General features: G+C 42.6%; 1 protein-coding gene across 6 annotated transcripts in view; it reads right to left on the reverse strand.

Annotated features, from left to right (window-relative positions):
- CYRIB (CYFIP related Rac1 interactor B) overlaps positions 1-19,983 on the reverse strand; it is a 97,294-nt gene that overhangs the window by 58,267 nt on the left and 19,044 nt on the right. For 2 of the 6 annotated variants that reach the window (XM_059480492.1, XM_059480485.1), the window contains exon 1: positions 18,116-18,275. The exons of 2 other annotated variants lie outside the window; for them this stretch is intronic. The gene's annotated coding sequence lies outside the window, so the exon portion shown is untranslated. Of the gene's footprint in view, positions 1-18,115; positions 18,279-19,983 lie in introns of those variants that run through there. 2 more of the 6 variants (XM_059480503.1, XM_059480481.1) reach the window with 2 other exon arrangements.

Genomic DNA, 19,983 nt, shown 5'->3' on the forward strand with positions numbered 1-19,983 from the left:
AGTTAACACAAATTTGCTTTCAGACAACAGGTTAGTAAACCAAGGTCTCAAATAATGGCTACAGTGCAGAGACATGTCACATTTGGAACAGATTTCTGAAAGGATCAGAAGCACAGCATTGGTTTGAAGGAAATCTGATTCTGGAAGGATGTCCTGCTTAACTTCTTGGTAGGACTCATGTTTAACATGAAATGTAAATCAACAAAATCTTGGATCTTTAGGATATTCCACAACTGCCAGCAGTACATATGCCTGCAGCTTCCTAAGCTACTTTCCCTGGCAGCACAGAATATATAAAGCATAATGAGTATGAGTTAAACTCTAGCTTTCCTTGACAACATGTCATTGACTGCCTCTGATGGACTTCAGATTAGGCCAAACTGTTCATCATTTTTAGCTGGAGAAAAGTTCATTTCAATTCTCTCAGTTGAGAAGATTAAACTACGTGTTTATGCAACTACTGCTTCTTTCCTAATAGTAAAGGAGGGCAAAAGCTACACAACAGATCAAAACATTCACAAATCCAAAAATTAACTTGCTTTAACTTGTTTTTCTGATTCTGAACTACTCAACAGCACAAAAACAGAACTCAGACCATAAATGCATAAGGCAAAATCAACACACATCACCAGATCAGAGAAACATCTCAAAACAGATTTTCCCAATGCATCACTTCCTGCCAAGAAGCACAGAATCAGAATGGCTTGGATTCAAACACTTTTAAAGATCATCTAGTCCAACACCCTGCCATGGGCAGGGACATCAACTAAACCAGACTTGCTCAGACCTGGCCCTAAATGCTACCAGGGATGGGGGTTTACTGCCTCTCTGGGCAACCTCTGCTGGTTTTTCATTATTCTCATTGCAAAACATTTCTCCCTTAGTCGAAATCTCTTTCAGCTTAAAACCACTGGTCTTGTGCTAGTGCTACAGGCCCATGACGAAAGCCTGGCCCCATCTGTGAGAACATCTCACAAGTTCTCTCTGGGTGCTGGAAGGTGCTCTAAGGTGTCCCCAAGGTCTTCTCTTCTCCAGGCTGATCGACCCCAACTCCCTCCACCTGCCTTTAGAGAAAAAGGGCTTCATCCCTCTGTTTTTATGGGCCTCTTCTGGACTCACTCCAACAGGTCCATGTCTTTGCTGTGCTGATTTCTCCTGAGCAGGACACAGTATTCCACATGAGGTCCCATGAGAGCAGAGCAGAGGGACAGAACCACCTCCCCTGACCTGCTGGCCCTGCTGCTGGGGATGCAGCCCAGGACACTCTGGCTCTGGGATGCAGATGCACATTGATGGCTCATGCTGAGCTTCTCATCCACCAACACCCCCAAGTCTTTCTCTCAGGGCTGCTCTGAACCCTCCATCCCCCAGCCTGCAGCGATACCAGGGCTTGCTGGACCCAGGTTCCAGACCTTGCACTTGTCATTGCTGAACCTCACGCTGCTCTGGGCAGCAACACACTCAGACACTGTGCTGCCCTCACCATCCATTGGGAACCCAGCAGATCTTCCAAGAGCCCAGTGAGATCTACTGGGTTGCTTCCTGGTCAGCCAGGATGGTCCCAGGAGTGTCCCCATGGGACTGGCTCTGGCAGAGGCATCTCTGACTCCAGCACTGGCCTGCTCTCACTGCCCAGAGCTGCTCACTGCTGACCACAGCACCCCTGACACCTCCCACAGTGCAATGCCACAAGGAGAGCGCCCCAGGAGATGTGATGGGGTATAGAGACAGCCTTGTCACTGACTCAGCCTGGCAGCTGGAGAAGGGTGGGGGAAAAGCACAAAACACCTTTGCAAACCCACACAGGAACTGCAGGGCTCCCTCAGCCAGCACTGGGCTGGGAAATCAAACCCACAGCAGCCCTAAGGTGGAGCCTGGGGGCTGGGGATGGGTAGGAAGCTGTGGTGTAGTGGGAAGTTGGTTGTGCTGTTTTATTTAGGTTTTTGCTGCACATTTCCTTTTCATTTTTTCATGTAGCAAGTTGAACTACACATAGGCTATTAATGTCAGGAAAAAAGCAAAACCAACAAAATAGCTACAAAACGTCAGTTTACACAATATTTTAACTACTAACAGGAATCACTACAACTAAAAACCCTGAACTACATCTGGTAGCAGAAAAATCCCACTTTCATGCAGCAATACCCACCAAGTTCTGTTTCGTGCAGATCACTATCAACAATTCAGTTTTTATAGTATTCTCACAAAAGAAAGAAAACACTACTGGCACAAAAAAGTAACCACAAAATAAATACAGCACTACATTTATACAGAATTGTACAATCCCATACTAAACAATACTAACAGGATAAGTGCAGCTCTGTTTGAAAATTACAGTAGCTGTTAATCAGCAAATGTTTTCTTCCTGCCCTTCTCTCCCTCCACTTTTAGCACTGTTAGCATCACACGAACAAAAGAGGGAGAACTTGTTTCTTTTCCATTCAGCAGGTTAACCTGCTCCTCCTGCTGTACACAGTAGCAAAAAAACCCAAAAATCCTCCAACTGAAGCTTAACCCAGTCACAAAATTTGGATTTGCAGAGCAGAAATGCAAACAAGTCGACTGATGCCAGTATGTAGGTGATGAGGGGTTTGATTAGAGTCCCACATCAGCAGCTTTAGAAAATCACCTTCCACCCTGAAAAGTGATACATGAATAACCATTCAGCATCTTCTGTAATGAAGACTACCACAGGAATGATATGAGATCCTCACTTAGGGCTACTTCAGAAAGGGCTCTCAAGGTACAGGAGTTTGATCTAGTAGCCTTTAAGAGCAAAAGGTGATCGCCTTCCTTCACTCTCTATTCTTTGGTGTCAAAAACATCTCACAATCAGTATCACAACAGCACTACCACAGCTTTAAATACATTAATTTTCAGCACTGATACAAGAATAAGTACAGACATCTTCCTATTTTTACAAAAATTACAAACTCAAGCATTGCTTAAATCTGAGTATCTTCATTGTAACGAGATTTTTTTTCATGGAATATCCTTTCTTTGTCTCAATACTTGCTAAAATCCTAAGACAAAGAAAAGCCCTGAATTTTCTCTTTAAATGTTAAAGGACCTTGACACTGAGCACAGACTATCACCCATTACACTCACATGTAATAAATGCAAATGGGTGTTTTTTGCAATGTACAAAGAGTCAAAATGATTCACACAAAGTACTCACCTAGTCCAAGAGCAGGGATTTAGGGAAATATCCCTGGGACCACTTCAGAGGTAATGCAAAGACTGAACTACAAGATACCCCTGCACATTTGATATGAACATCTTCAGCCTCTCCAACCAATAGTGACAGCAAGTGCCACAGCCCAGTTAGGTACTGTATGAGAGGAGGGGGAACACCAGCCAGATTTATTTTACAGATATTGCCTGATAACTGGGTGCCAACTTCCAGTGTTGTGAAGTAAAGTCCCTGATTCTGTCACGCAGTGCTGTATCATTTTTTAATATACCATTACCACATTGCCTTTCAATTTCCTTAAAATCCAGGTCTAAGGTAGTCAGTTTAGTAAACTACATTTACATGCTAAGATTTCCAACCACCTTACACATTAGCCTGGTCTATAACCAGCTTTTACAAAAATCAGACACAGATGTTAGTTTGCTAGCCAAGAAACTAGGTCAACCATTGACTGAAATCCATGCAGACACAATCTCTGCAAACAAGCAGAAAAAGGCAGTGATGGTATGGTAGGGTTTTGTTTGGTTCATTTGGACTCTTCAACCTTTATCAGAACAAGGCTGATCTACAGAAACTCCAAGGAATTTCTTTATTCCTAAAGCCCTGGATGACTGTACTTTTTAAAATGGCACCTGAAAAGATAATTAATCCAACACTGAGCCCACAAGGTTGCAGCTTTAACAAACTCCATCTGCTGCCACCTTTTCTCCTTCCATCTCAATTCCCTGAAGGTCTCCTCTTTTTCACCTACCCTGCAGCTCCAGCTGGAGCACAACAGACCAAGAGCAAGAATGTACTGCAGAAGTCCTGGGTCAGCCATCAGCCAGGTCTCAGCTGCCTCCCAAAATTTTGTTCCTACTACCAAAGTACTGGGAATCACCACCGGCCTCAGCTGCCATGAGAAACTGCTTGTGTGGCTGTGCAAGTCTCTCCCCTGGCTCAGAGGTGTCACCAGTCCTGATTTGTGCTGACGTTTTGGAGTTTTTTCTTGGTTTTTTACTTATTATAGAACTTTACTGTTACATTGTCCATACCTCCAGTCAGGGGGACACAAAAGCTGCTACAGTAATGCCATGAAGAAGGTATCTTTCCTGGAACTATGTGGAAAAAAGAAAGTGGAATAAAGAAAGACATCATCTGTTCCTTAGCTAGCATACTGTTTTAGACAAAGAAAACTACCATAAACCAAGAAGTTTAATATTTATATTAGCAACTTCGGTTTCCAAATTTGTATTGACTACAAATTTATTTTGGAACAACAGATGACAGGAATAACCATATTCAGACCTCTTAAGTGACAAAATGATTAAAAGTATCTATAAAAATGGAGAATCAGCAGTATTATCATCCTCTTATCCACACTTCTCCTGTTCGCACACCTGAATCCACCACCTCAAACTCTCCTCTGACACCAGCAAGGATACAGAGCATTTTGTTCTCATAACAAAAAAACATGGGGAAGGAACAATGGGATTTGATACTCCTTTGGACTGAGATGATTTAAATGAGAGGGTAGCTTACTTTAGTTGAAGTGACACACAAGATGTGATTACAAGCAGTGTCTTTCCCATGAACAAGAACACTCTCACTGCTGTGCTCTCCCTGGCTGCCATGCACAGTACAGCAGCTCTGCACTTATTTAGCAACAATACAGAGCCCTCTGCTCCAAGTTCAGAACAGGAGAGCAGCCTACATTTCATGTTTCCTTCCTTCTGAAAGGTTGAGTCACATCCTTAGGTCTCCTTTTAGAAAGCTAAAAACCATGGTTAAAGAAAAAAAAAAAACCAAAACCTTTAACAGAAAAGCCTTGCATTCAGGGAAAGATACAGAACTGCCAAAGGCCACAGCTCAATTCTTTGGCTCATCTTCTGCTGTGTCAGACAAGAGAACTGCACACCTTTTTTCCTGCTCAAAGCAAAACCTGTGCTCTTCACAGCCAGACAACTTTCTCAAAGGATTTCCAAGATAAATGAAAGGCGTTAACATTTATGAGTGAATAATGCAGACAAATTCCTCATTTGGAATACAAATTACTCCATTTACTGCATTTAAAATAAAATTTAAAAAAAACAAACCCAACCACCCTCACATGGGAGAGAGCAGACAGTTCAACTAGCTAGAAAGACAAAATCTTTTACACAGCAAGTTCAAAAGTATAAAATTAAGATCTGCACTTATTTCCTTTGCTCTCTCTAGCACTTTAAATAAAATATTTTAAGCCAGGACTGCCAGAGATGAAACAGTTCTTGCCTTACTTCCTGCGCTCTACCAACAGCAACACCACTGGCAAACATGGGTAAACTCACTGGTTAAAACTACTACAAGCCCACAAGTTGTTTGTTTGAAGTCTGGACCAGTTTCACCAGCCTGTTTTGTGTGGCCCAACCAGCACAGGCTGGGGCAAGCAGAGCTGTGAACTTAGCTAAGCCCAAGCTTTAGATGACTGCTTCTATTTATGCAATAGACAACTACAGTTCTTTCCATCAAACTGAAACAGATGGACCTTTTCACCTGCCCTGCACATCTGTATGACCAGAACAACTAAGCAACTGGGATTAGAGCATCTCACTCGACAAAAACAAAACCAAAACAAAACAATCTCAGATCAGCTGGTGCAGCTGTTTCTATCACATACTCCATCTACTGAATTCTGAAAAAATTATTTGCATATCCCAGAGTATTTAATATCATGTGTTTAAATAAATATTTTATATTGATGTATTATAAATAGTATATTTACAAGTATTATGTAATAGAATATGCATAGCGAGACAGAAGCTGGTCCATGAGACAAATGCAAATATAATCATTTTCTTATAAATATGATAAGCACATAGAACAGATCCCCTATTACCAGGCAAATAGACCAGATAACACATTTCCATCTTTTCTGTTCTGGGTAAGTCAAAGGTACCAATATTACTGTTTCAATCTTTATATGTGCTGCAGCTTTCTATAAACACAGGTTAGATAAAATACAGGGAAGTCAACAGCAAGAGGTGCAAGTCTCATTAAGGTGGGACAGTTCTGGGGCTGAACCTCCACAAGTGTTTTTCAAAATAATTTCTTTGAAGTGCAGCTAGCTATTAAAACAACAATGCAGCATGTTTCAAAACCATGACCATACTGTTTCTATTTAAAGATTAAATCAGTCCCACTTCATAAAGTACAGAGAGTCAGCTACTTGTCACAGGTGCTACAGGCAAAGGAGGAACTATCGCTAAGTTTCCAAGCTGAGGACAGGGCTCCTGTTCCAGAGACAAACTTCACCTACAAGCTTCTTTTTGTAAGAAATCTACTAAATTTGGAGGAGGAAAGATATTGACTCCACCTGTCTAAAAAAAAAAAAAAACTTGCTCAAGAAAAACAACAAAAGCCAAGACAGATTTTTAGAATTCCTGCCATATAACCAAGAAATGCATAAATGTTTTCCAGTGTAAAATCTCAGGCAGTAGATGCTGAATTTAGTTCTTCTCAAATGATATTAGAAATGTTTGAAGTATTGACCTTGAAGATCAGTTGCACTGCAAAAGTAATTTTTTCTTCCCCCTGGAAGCACTGCTTTGGAAAAGAATGGTGTCTCACAAAGAAGAGAAGTCTGCTTCTGCACTATAAACTTTACCCAGACCCAAAAGAAGTATTTGTCAGAAATGCAAACCAGACTACTGCAGTCTGCCCCAATTACAAGTACTGAGAAACCCTGAGAACCAGCATAAAGGAAGAAAGAAAAAAAAAAAAAGAAAGGAAGCCATGTCCTATTCAACAAGGCATCCCCAATTCCAAAACACAGTTCAAAGAAAACCTCTCTGGACTCCTGGCCTGACTGGCCCTGAATTCAGAGCTGGTAAACAGGTTCTCCATCAGGAGAAGGGGGCTGGGCACTAGGTGATCTTTAAGGTCCCTTCCAACTCACAGCATTCTATGATTCTATGAAAAATTCAAACAACTTCCTTTTCAGGCAGTTCTAGCCTCAGCTTTGCAGAGATGATTACAAATACTAATGATGCTAAATGAAAGAAGCAGGAGAATAACAACCAGACCTACTGTACTACTCAAACTCTACTAATAGCTCTTTTTTGTTACTCTAAACTTTCTGGCATAGGAGCATTCAGGGGAAGCATAAAGCAGAGGAAAGTATGGCTGGTAAGAGCAAAACAAAGCACAAAGAATGTTATCTATGTCAGATATTTCCTGAAGTCCAAGCAAGAAGAGCCTTTTACGTAAGTGCTAAATAGAGGATAAGGAAGGACAGAGCAGTGAGAGTGGAACTGTCCAAGCAGACCTAAAACCAGAGCATGAACCCCACCTTGCAGTGAGTGACTTGTGTGACAGCACTGCAGGCAGGACACAGCCTCCACAGTTCCTCTAGGAGCCAGCCCTGCAAGAGCAGCCTCAGCAATTCCTGAGGCAGAGCACAGCTGACAGCAGCAAGGCAGAGATGATGTTACACACAATTACTGCCTGATAAGAGAAAATACTACTATGAGGTGCCCTCCTGCAGTGAAGGGCAGCACATGAAGTGTAGAAATTCATACTCTGGGACTGCCTAAGGCAAGGAGAAAAAAAATACCTTAAATAAACCAGCTTTAAATCAAGAAAAAAAGACACACAACACAAGTAGTTCAAAGAATTAGGGTATTTATAAAGCCCTATGATGACTGCTCAGACATATCAAACAAGGCTTTCACTCACTGTCTTCAATTTTCTTCTGTCTCTGGACTTTCAAAAAGTTGTAGCATGAGATAGAGCACTGTCCTTGAAAAGAGATACCCTGAAGTACCAACATAAAATAGCTTATCTTTCTCATTATTAAGTTATGAAGAAGTATTTTGAACTGGGAAATGAAATTTGTGCTCATTTACAACACATGACAAAAACAAAACACCAATCCTTTTGCAGAGGACAACATTTTACCAAGTAAATACATTTGGTTGGTTTTTTTGGTTGGGCTTTTTTTTATCAAACATTGATTCAGAACCAGGAAATAGACCATTTCTAAGCACAACAATTGTGCTTTTCACTTTAAAGAAAGCATCTGACTTTCAACTTCTTTTTTTAACATGCTAAAATGCTAAGACCAAAGATGACATGTTCTCTGAGGAAGTAAAAGCCATGTAACTGTGGAAGCTAAAGACAAATTACTGGAACTTAGTGAGTGATTTTTTGTTCCTTCACTGAAGCTATGGCATATACATCAAAACCACAAAATTATGCAGTACTGAACCATTCTGGCAGTGTTGTAAATCCAACACATTGTGAGAAATTGCACTTTATTGTACATAGCATTTTTTATTTCCTGACAACTGTCAGCAACACAGAGTGCCCTGATGAGGGAGTGTGTGCATGCCTGTCCCCTGGCAGGGAGGACCTGCCCTCAACAGATGGAACATGAGCAAAGGCTGCATCACTTGTACACCAAAATAGGGGCTTAAAAATCACTGAAGTATTTTGACCAGCAATTAAAATATTAGTTTCCTAAAAGTACAGGTGGGTTCTACATCAACTCCAATTTGCTTTAGATACAAACTGTCCTGCTTGAGCAGTGTCTGGAGACACAATCCAGCTGACTCCCTGCAGTGTGCAGACACCAAGCAATGGGTGCACATGTGGTGTTACAGATTTATACAGACTCAAAACTGTGCACACAGAGAGTAACCAAGATACAAACTATATCACTTTATTGAATTCCATCCTCTGGAGACAGATGGCTTTTGACTTGCTTTTTTTTCATTAGGTTAGGTGGTGTTTTCCCCCTTTTAAAATAAAGTTTTATCATGACTGTACTTCCTTTTCTTTCTAGTGCTGCTACTCCAGCTCTCTCCTGACTCACCCACACGTAGCTGTGCTTCAGCATGTTGCAGTTCATGTTCTTTTATCAAGTGTCACTACAATTCTTACTTGAACTGGAGAGACTTAAAGTGAATAAATCCACCCACAGAGGTAAAGGTGGGCAGAGCTGACAGATCACATAACTAAACACACAAAAAGCCTACATAAGGCCAGAAACAGCACCTGGGGTTCTAATGGTTTAAAATCTTTGTTTATGTGTCCTTTTCCACATGAAAGCACCTCAGGTCTAAAGACCAATGTTTGTCACATTCCCAATATCACATCAGAAGCCAGCTGTGCTTCTACGAAACCCAGACTGACTCTTGAGATCAAAAGCACTCCCATGACCATTCCCTTCTCCGAAGAGAGATTTGCTACCAATGAATGCCACACTATTCAAGAGAGAGCAAGTTTCCACCACATTTTTCTATAGCAGAAGTATTTCTAGTCCTCCAAGCTGAAAAGCTGGTCAGCCAAATATTAACTGAACATTAGCCAACATGAGAAAAGGCAAAACATCACAACTCTACCAGGAGAGACTACTGGTCTTTTCTTTACCAAGGAATAAACACTTATTTCTTTTTTTCTTTTTTTTTTTTTAACTATATAGTTTTCTAACCAGAATGTACTTAATTCATAGTATTTTTCTTTGAAAAAGAAGCTTCCAAGAAAAACTGAGTGATGAGCATGAGTCAAAATAAAAACAAATAAAAAAATTCTAAAACCCACACAAACAATTCATCAAAAACCCCAAGAGGGTAGCAAAAGCTTTTTTTACCACTCCTTCTACTGACAGAAGAAACACCAGCTTTGTACCTCTTACCTTGGTTGATACAGTTTCATTTCTATAGAGAAACTCAAGAAGCCACAAGGGTCTCCAAAACAGAAAGAACTTATGAGTGCAGTGGTGACAGCAGGACAGAACTGTCTGTCAAATTAAACAGATAAGCTGAGCAATGTGGACAACTGAGAGACTCCCACCTGAAAAGGAAAAACAGCTCATCCCTCCTTCCCTCCTCATGAAGCAGAAAAAGGAATTCATTGCCCACAATTCTGTTAATAAAGCTGCAACAGCACTCCAACTTCTCCATAACACTTAAACACCAAGTAGGTGTCTTTGCACAGCATGTGCCAGTTTGGCCCCAGAGCTGTGTGAATACAGCACAGGGAGGGAATGCATCAAGACCAAATGCTTCAAGGAGCTACAAACACCAGGGTACAAATTCTCCAGAGTCACCCAATGCCGGAATTAACACTTCCTCATTTCTCCCAGCACGCAACACAGTTACAAAAGCAGAAACTAGAAACAACTTTGCCTTTTTGAATGGCCATGTCCTGCTGCGGCAATAACCAGGATCTAGAGCAGTGCCTTGTTCTCCAGTTCGATTAGGGCAGCTACATGACCAAAGAGACCACAAACACAAGAAATAAGTGTGATGTTAGAATTCTTTATTAAAAGGGAATCAGAGGAAGAGAAAAGTAGCAAGTTCTATGGGGATGTGGCTGCAATATGTAAAGCAGTCAAAAAAAAGTCAGGTTACAGTCATCTCTAACCATGCAAAACTATCTGAACTTCTCTGTGCCTTCGCTCCTCCTGTGAAATAGGAAGCAAACTACTTCCTCATCTCACTAGACCATTCTGATAATAAATAACCTTACAGAAAGCAGCACCACTGTCCATGAGGAAATTAACTGCTCCTCTGGAGCAATCTAGCAAGAGCATGGTGCAGCCAAAAGCAATGAAGACACACCACTGAACACTGTGTTGGTGGAACTAGCACCAGACACTTGGGGCAATGAAGCGAGGTACTAATGGAAGAAACGCCCTACAAATATGTATTCAAGGCTGCTTGCTTTCTGCAACTTCTGCTTTTGAGCGCTGCTTTGCAGCCAAATAGTATAAATTCTTAACCAGGAGATGAGCCCAGACAATTCATCCTTGTAACTACATAGCTCATGACCAGAATCAGAACCATTTGCTCACAACACCAATTTTTACCACTCAGAGATACATATTAAGCTAAAGTGGTAAAGACACATTGGATACTACTGGCAATGGACAAAATTCTGTTTATTTCACTGTAGTCCCTTCCTTGCAGATTTTCTAACTCTGCTTTTACCTTCACAAGTTCCTTGTCCAACAGACCTCTCTGCCTTCTTTACAAAATCCTAGCTTCTACCCTTACTACTCCTGTCTGCCTTTCCCTGCCCATCAGCTCTCTTTTATGCATTTTCTTTGTCCTGCAAGTCCCATTTTCCTAGATGTCCCCAGGATGGTGGGAGAGAGGCAGCATCATTCCCACACACTCCCTCAGTACTGATCAATACTTTCCACACAGCCAAAGAGCCCACAACTCAATCTCTCTGCTAGATTATCATCAACCCTGGGCCTAACTCAGTCCCAGATCCTAATTAATCTTCTTCCTTGCTTTCAATTCAAAGCAAATTGCTCCTCCTCCTAGTTAATTGCCATCTCTCCTCACCTCAGCTGTCCTCTCCATCCAAACCCATTTCTTCTTCCATGCCTGGATACATGTTTATTAGAGCATGAGTCTGCACAGGACTGTAATGGGGTCAAACTGAGGCCCATTCTGGACTGGGGACAGAGAGAAAAGCAAAGCTGGAGGCATCAGCCCTGCAAAAACACTCTGCTCTAAAGCAGAGGCACACATTTGAAGAGCTGTCAAATTTTAAGACTCCCATTACAACATCTGTTCCCAAGCTTCACTTTTGGCAGTTACTGAAGTAGTTTGACTGAAATTCCTTTGAAAACCTGACACAATATTAACATCAATATTATGTCACATTCAAAATATTAGGTCTTAATCAATAGTGTCTTACACTGCCATTTACTACACTGCCAGTCACAACTACAGTGAGTTTCCTACAGGGACACAATTCTCCCCCACATTTATTAAGAAGCCAGAGTTACAGAATAATGGTGAATTTCCCCATAAAAATTTTGAACACTGCTAAAACCATAAACTTCAGAAGAGATAAGAAAACAACTTGGGCTTTGTTATACTAGTTGAAAGTTCTTGTAGGATTGTCCTCCAAACTTCAAGGTTCTTTAACTAGATTATGCTATTCTGTTACTCCTTGAAAGAAATTATTTCTGAATTAATTAGTTCTGAACTCTGAGATGCAAAGGTAAAAACGGAAAAAGCATTTACTATTTTAGTGCTTAGGAGAACATGACTTTAGTCAGTTATACATGAGAACAAGCGAAGTAGCCATAGCAAAAAACTTCAAAACCATCATTACAATTCAATTGCCAGTTCAGCTGACAAATTCACATCTCCTCACACAGAAGCAGGAAATCTAAACTCCAAATCAATTAACTGCTTCCATAAGCAACCCTTACACAATGCTCTCTCTTGTCTGTATGATCTTCATTTATGTAAAAGGTCAGCAATTTTATCTTTGAAATGAAGCCTCATGGAGTCTAGTGGTTACTTATTTCACTTCCACCTTTGAAGGGAACAGTTTCAAGTAACCATATGTCTCAGCACATAAAAGGTACAAATACAACAAGAAATTAACTGTCATTTCATGCTCAGAATGCATTTTGCCTAAGAATTTTCACTTTCAAGGACACTGAACAGGAAGGTTGTGTTTAAATGACAACAAACCCATCCCCCCCCCAAAAAAACCCCAAAAAACAAACAAAAAACCTAAACACCTACAAAACAACAAAAACTCTGCGATGACTGCATTTTTTATTAATTCTTATAGCTTTTTTTCCCCAGAATAACAGTGCTAGAATTCAGAATACTGTCTGGTTTTTGGTGTTTGCTTTTTTTTTTTTAATTATTCAATAGAGGGTCAAACTGATTTGTACATCAGAGGCTGAAACAAACACCTTTGTTGTGCAACACAAAAAGGCAAGAAATCTGTTTCCCTGAGGATGTTACCCTCAAGACTGCTGTAATAAAAAGGAGAAGGAGCCATCATCCATAGCCACACCTGACTAGGAGAATATGCAATTAGATCCAACTTTTGAAGTTATTCAACTGCTACAGCCACTAGACACAGAAACGGGGCTTTCCAGTCATCTAATTTACAACTAGGGCTCCTAGGAACTCATCTATTACCTTGTGTAGTACACCAGAAAAAGTTACTCATGCTAACACTCCATTTAATTTAATCATCTAGGACTGAAGGAGAACCAGAATTGCCTCATGGCTGAATTTAAGAGTCTTTTGAACTACGCCAGTTAAACAGAATTTGCTCACAGAACTGCCTCCTGCTACCGGGGAACATTTAAGCCCTGTAGTCTGAAGTAAAAAGTGCTTTTAAAATGTATCTAGGACAGTGTTCTGCTGCACTTTTCTTATACATAAAGTGATTACCAATATAAGAATTTTTTTTGCCTGGTGGACACCAATTTCAGGTAAAGCATTTGCTGATGGAATCAGCCTCCCAGATAAGTGCATTAACTGCCTACAGGATCAAGCTTTAGGTTTTGGTGTGGGTGGCAGACAGAAGGCCTGTTTTGCAAGGCAAGCTATTTCTGTAGCTACAGCCACACCAAACTGAAAGCACTGAAATCTCACAAGCTAAGCTGTCCCAGACCCAGTCACACTATTTGCACAGGGACCACCTGGGAATCCCAAGTGCTGCAGATATAAGCCAGAGAATCAGTCCAACACTTCGTAATCAAGACCACAAACCATACAGCCTTTTCACTGAACAGGAGTAGAAGAATAAAAATATACCCTCCCATACAAACATTATTACAGAAGACTAGTTTTACACACTTGAAGATTGTATATAAGTACAGTCTCCTCAGTTCAGAGATATTTAGTCCTCAATTTTTCCTACAGTCCTGCAATGATTTAATGTAGTAGAGAAAAAAAAAGGCAGGTGTGGTCAGTCAGACACCATTCCCCAAATGCAGCATCAGAACTTTAGGTTAGTGCAAAGAAGGTAAAAAACAGCCTTTTCCAAGACACAAAAATTAGTCAACACTTTAGGTATTGACATTTGTATGGGTACTAGAATAATAAAAATTCATTTTCTAGGTGCTGAAAAAGCAATCCTAAAAATCATTCAAAGATAATAAGTCTGGAACCAAAAACACTTTTACAAATCAATTACATGAACAACATTAACATTGTGAGAGTTAAGCAGAAATCAATTACTAAACATTTCATCAATATCACCATATGCAAGAGCAACAGTAAATGAAGAGGGCAGCATAACCAGACAATAAAGGTTATAACAACAGATCTGAGTTCATAAGCCACATAAACATACTGAGCACGACAGGGTCAGTCCTTACCTCACAACCATGACTGTCTTACAACTATCCTGAAATTCAAATGATCATGAGTGAAAGGCCAAAGACTGCATCACTTTCCTTACACCTTTCAATTATGCTTTGCCTGTAACTAGTTTCACTGTTTCCACAGTGAAGGTACTCTCTGTACATCAGACTTTCACGTGACAGAGAGGACAAAATGCCATTTCTAAAAAGCAGAATGCAATTAAAACCACAGGGGATGGGGAACACAGGAGAAAGTGCTGCAGCTAAAAATACTTTCAGCTTTACCTAGTCAATTCTAAAACTGCTCATTGTTTGTCATTGGTTTCTGTTAAGCTCTGCTGTTTATATGACTGCAATACATGTATCCCCAGTAAGCACTGGAAGTGCAAATGTAAAACAGTGCCTATGTAAGAGCCTATTGCTCTCAGCAAATTTTAGACAGTTGGAAACACCCTGCCAGCTGCAGCAGCCAACTTGTGGCACTCGAGAGAATATTCCTGAACCACAGACAGGGGGAAACTGAGGTGATTTCATAAGAGATCCTGAAATTAAAGGCAATCAAGTAAATCCCTGTCTTTGTAAACATGAAGAGAAATGCAGATTTCTCTACATTGGGTAGAGGTGTTAAATTTTCCACGATCACAAGGAAGAAAATACTGATACTCCTTAATAAAGTTTCTATAGCCATAGATTAATAACAGAGGAAAATTTAAGAGGTGTGCAAGAGGACCATCCATTTACTTAAAGTGCTCTCGATATATGCAAACAAATGGGAGTAGAAAAGACATCAAATGGTACAAGTGGCCAACATTAACAGCTGGAAAATTATTTTAAATAATTCTTACCCTGCCTAACTGATGCACATATTTCAGGTGCCACAGCTAGCAAGCAGGGCCAATGCTTCAGTACTTAACTCTTTCCAACCCAAGCAGAGCTGCCTTCATATCCCCAGTCCCCACACTCCCATCACCTCTGAAGCCATGCTGACAGACTGGAGGGGTTCAGTTGGACCAAAACGACCACCAGGATGACTCTCTGCATCCTGGCTCCAAGCACAGGAGTTGGCACTGACATCCAAGCCTTGTGTGCATTCAGCACATACATTCACATGAGCTGCATGCCTTGCCTGTAGCACATTTGCTTGACAGCTGATAATCCATGAGATGCAGTTTGACAACACTCAAAATATTTCAGCTTTGAAGATGTATTTTCAAAGATTTTTATGATTAATGTGTCTCATAAAACTGATTTGTAATGTATTCAGGGTAGTTAACATTACCTTAAGGAACAGGAGTAATTTTTCCCACTTATGCCCATCTATATCAATGACAGAAACTCTTGGTATCATTAAAGAGAACAAGCCTGTAGGTGGGACAGGCAAAGGTGACAACCTTGACTTGTGCCATCATTTCGTAAAAATCACCAACCAAATGAACTAGAACAGCCACACACAAACCTGCTTAAAAAACAAATCCAACTCCTTGCACACAGGCTTTAATTTTGCCTGTCTCCACTACATCAAGACGTGCATTGGTTCCATCTATGCCCCCAGCTGGCAGGCAGGAACAAGAAGAAGGGGACTGCAGGCTGTTTGTGTGTCTGTGTTCTCCAAGATACACAGTGAGAGGAAAAAAAATCTGCATTTATGTTTGCCATGCCAAGGCAGCTGCAGAAATCCAAAGTGGCCCCTACATATGCTTTTCCAAATGACAGAGACAATTTCTGTTACTGTATTACTCAATAATTCAGCAGTTTGCAATACAAATATTCCCTGCCCTTCTGTCTCTTTACAGTATTAATTCCAAGTGTTTAGTAAGCACTGTTAGAGGTCTGGTGACAGATGCCTTAAGGTGCCCCCATAAGTGTCTTTAAATACTGCATTCAATTAATTTAACAATCGATTCTTTTGGAAATATATATAACTACTGCTAGACACAATAAAAATGGATTCCTTTTTTCTCTTTATCAAGAGAAAGACTCACACAAAACCCAGATAAAGGGACAGGATAGTTTTGTACGCAAGAAGAGAACTGGCTGACACCAGGTTTCCACAGCCAGAGCAGGGAAGGCTGTCACAGGAAGAGGCAGGGACTTTCAGAAGACAAACTCTTCTATAATCTGTCCCCTCAGGTGGCCCCAGCTAAACTGCAAACAAGGAAGAAAATCTAGAGCACCTGATGACAAATGGAAGTTGTATAACAGATGGGATCAAATTCATTCCTTACTTTCATATAATCGTGGCACTTCTTGACAGGGATATTTTAAAACAATCCTGGGATCACTTCTTCCACAGCCCCTGCTCTCAGACAGCTAATATATGCAATCACAAATCTGACAGTCTGACTGGGATAAAAAGCTATCTTCTCTCCTACTCAAAGCTTCTGTTTCAACAATAGAATACTCCCTGTATGCCAGGCAAGAAACAATCCAACTTCATGTAACAGCAGTATCTTATTCATGTGGTTTAGGATTTTGCTGTTAAGCTTGCCACACAGAACCAAAGATATATTCTGCAAAACAACACACCTTGCTGAACAAAGATATTTGTCAGGGGGAAGCTTTTAAGTTTGAACCCATGTTCCAACCTTGACAACAGTAATCTCAGGCTGCTCAACATACAACCTACATAAGAAAATGCTGATTAACTAAAATCTGTATTTAGAGTCCAAGCAGAGCACAAAGAAAGAAAATTCTACATCAGTGAGCAGGGAGGGAATTTGAGCAAAAGAGACTTTGCAATTTTTACCATTACAAACAGTAATAAGGAAGAACCCAGATTATCAGATCAATCTAGAAAATGCTTTACTGGTTTGAAGATTAACATACATGCTAATGTACACTTGTATTTCCATATTATGTTACCAGAAACTCAGAATGACAGATTTTAAATGTTAGTAATACTCCACTATCACAGCAGTATGACAGCTGTCACACTGTTGCTGACATTTGGATCCTGGATGCTGATGCTATGGAACAGACAGAGAAAAAAAACTTCAAAAACCTTCGTAACACACAGTCTCTTCCTTTCTTCATGGTCTCAAATGTTTCTGTGAATAAACTTCTTGTATTTTTTTACCAAGTGAGATATGACACCAGATTAAAAAGTAACAATAAATTAAGTTGCAGGCATCCTTATCATTGAATTACATGGGAGAAAATTATAATGGAATTAAAATTTGATTTTATCCGCTATCTAATGAATAGGTTAGAAACAACACTCTCTTGTTACAGACTCCAAATTCACCTTAATCCCACCTGGAATCAGAGCCCCAGCATCACCGCGCGGCACACAAACCTGCAGGATACACCCTACCCATGACAAATTTGGCACCGTATTCCCAATCCCTGGATTCCGCTTAACCCGCGGCATGTTCAGCCGCACTCGGGAGCACTGCGGATGTCCCTCCAGGACCTCTCCTCTCCCGTTATCCGTGAGCACTGTCAATCCACCCCGCATCCCGGGGAGCCGCCCGCACCCGCACCGGGCACGAACCGGACCCGGTGCCGGCCACGGGGGCAGGAGCCGCCGGGGCAGCCCGGGGCAGGGCGGCCGGTCCCCGGTGCCCCGCGTGGCTCCCCGGCGAGGGAGCAGCGGCCGCCGCTTCCCCGGCGCCCCGGAGCCCCTGTCGGCGTGCGGGGGGAAGCGGCGGCGGGACGGGAGAAGTTGCGAAGCGCTGAGGAGCGGGGAGAGCAACAGCTGGAGCCGGGCGGGGAGCGGCGGCCCCGCGGGAACGGGGCGGGGGTCGCGCCGCCGGCGCCGAGGGAACGCGAGGGATGCAGCGGCGAGCGCCCCGCCCGGCCCCTCCCGCCCTCCCGGCACTCACCGAGCCGCCCCGCGATGCGGGACCGGGATCCGGAGCGGGACCGGGATCGGGAGCGGAGCCGGAGCCGCCGCCTCCCCCGCTCGGCCGGAGCAGCGACGGAGCGGCGCGCGCGGGTGGCGGGAGCGCGCCGGGAGCGCGCGCGGGCGGCGGGAGCGCGCGCGGGGAGGGGGGAGCGGGGGAGGGGGGGGAGCGGCCGCACAGCACCGCGGGCACCGGCCGTGCGGGCGGGCGTGCGCTGACCCGGATGTACCGGGGGGGGGCGGCCAGCGGCAGGTGACTGCGCAAGCGCGCCCGGCCGCCAGCGCACTGCGCATGCACCTGCTTCGACTCCCAGTGTCTCGGGCACGGGCGGGGGAGCGAAAGAGAGGCGGGCGGGCGGGTGAGGCGGCGAGTGGGGCAGCCCCTTAAAGGGGCCGCGGTGTTCCCGCAGCCCCGGGCACAGCTCATTAACTCACTCAGTCAGCGTTAGCCATCGGTGCTTGAGCAGCCGTGCGGGTCCGGGGCTTCTCTGGGGCCGGGCTCGGGAATTTAAGTGTCTGCAGTTGGCAAAGGCAGGGTGGGAAGGGAGATGGGGTGCTCCTTGTGTGGGAAAAGTGGGGCTGATGATTCAAAGCCGTTCAGAAATGTCTTCCCAGGTGGATCAAAGCAAAAATAAATAATTGTAAAAAATGTGGAAAGTTCCATCCCTCAGTGAGCACTGCCAGAACCCCATACCATTGCACTCAGGCTGATCCAGGAATGCTTTCCACCTCCATCCTCGCAAAAATTCAGAAGACATGCAAAATATGTTTAAAAATCACAAAAACAAACAAACAAACAAACAACAACAACAAAAAAGAACCCACATGGGGTTATGGGATCATTTATCCTGGAGAAAAGGAACCTCAGGAGGTACCTTATGGCTTTCTACAGCTCCCTGACAGGAGCTGGTGGGGGTCGGTCTCTTCTCCCAAGTGACAGAGACAGGACAAGAGGAAATGGCCTCAAGTGTCACCAGGGAAGGTTTAGATTGGATATGATGGAGAAGATTCCTCTTAGAAAGGGTTGTCAAGCATTGGAACAGGCTGCCCATAAAAGTGGTGGAGTCGCCATCACTGGAGGAGTTTAATACACATGTAAATGTGGCACTTGGGGTTGTGGTTTAGTGGCGACTTTGCTAAGAGTTTATGAATGGGCTCAATGGTCTGAAAGGTCTTCTCCAGCATAAATAATTCTAAATTACTCCAAACACAAAAACATATTTTAAGAACGTCCCATGGACTTAATTATGGGCTTTCTGTGCAGGGTCAGGATTTGGACTCAATCTTCCTTGTGGGTCTCTTCCAATTCGGCATATTCTGTGATTCTCTGATTTTATGAAGGTTTCACCTTCTATATCTCACCCTGGATTTTGGTATCCTCACACAGGGACAAAGAACACCCTGAACTGCTTCTCCTCTGTGCATAAATTTGCCAAAGCAGAGGGATTGCACAATTACCTAGTTTCAGGGCTTGCTGCTTCAGTAAAATTCCATGTAGACCTACTTAGAAAGAAAACAATTAAAAGTTCTGCTGTTTTTGTTTTGCCTTTGTTTTGTTTTGGGTTTTTTTGTTTGTTTGTGTTGGTTTTTTTTCCTTGAAGTAACCTGGAATCTAGACAATGCTTGTCTAAATTTTGCCATGCAGCCTCCCCTGGCCTCCTCACTGAGCTGTTCTAACACCCAGGGCAGTTCACAGCTCGTTCAGTGAGGCTGCACCGGGAGTGGTTCAGAGACCAGCGGCAGCCAGGCAATGCAAAACCTGCACCCTCCAATAGTAAAACATTATCAACACAGCTCTAATCAAAGGGTATTTCTCAGTCTAAAAGAGACAAACCAAGCACTCCAACC

Source organism: Ammospiza nelsoni, chromosome 1 (genome assembly GCF_027579445.1).
Source record: "Ammospiza nelsoni isolate bAmmNel1 chromosome 1, bAmmNel1.pri, whole genome shotgun sequence".
NCBI lineage: Eukaryota > Metazoa > Chordata > Aves > Passeriformes > Passerellidae > Ammospiza > Ammospiza nelsoni.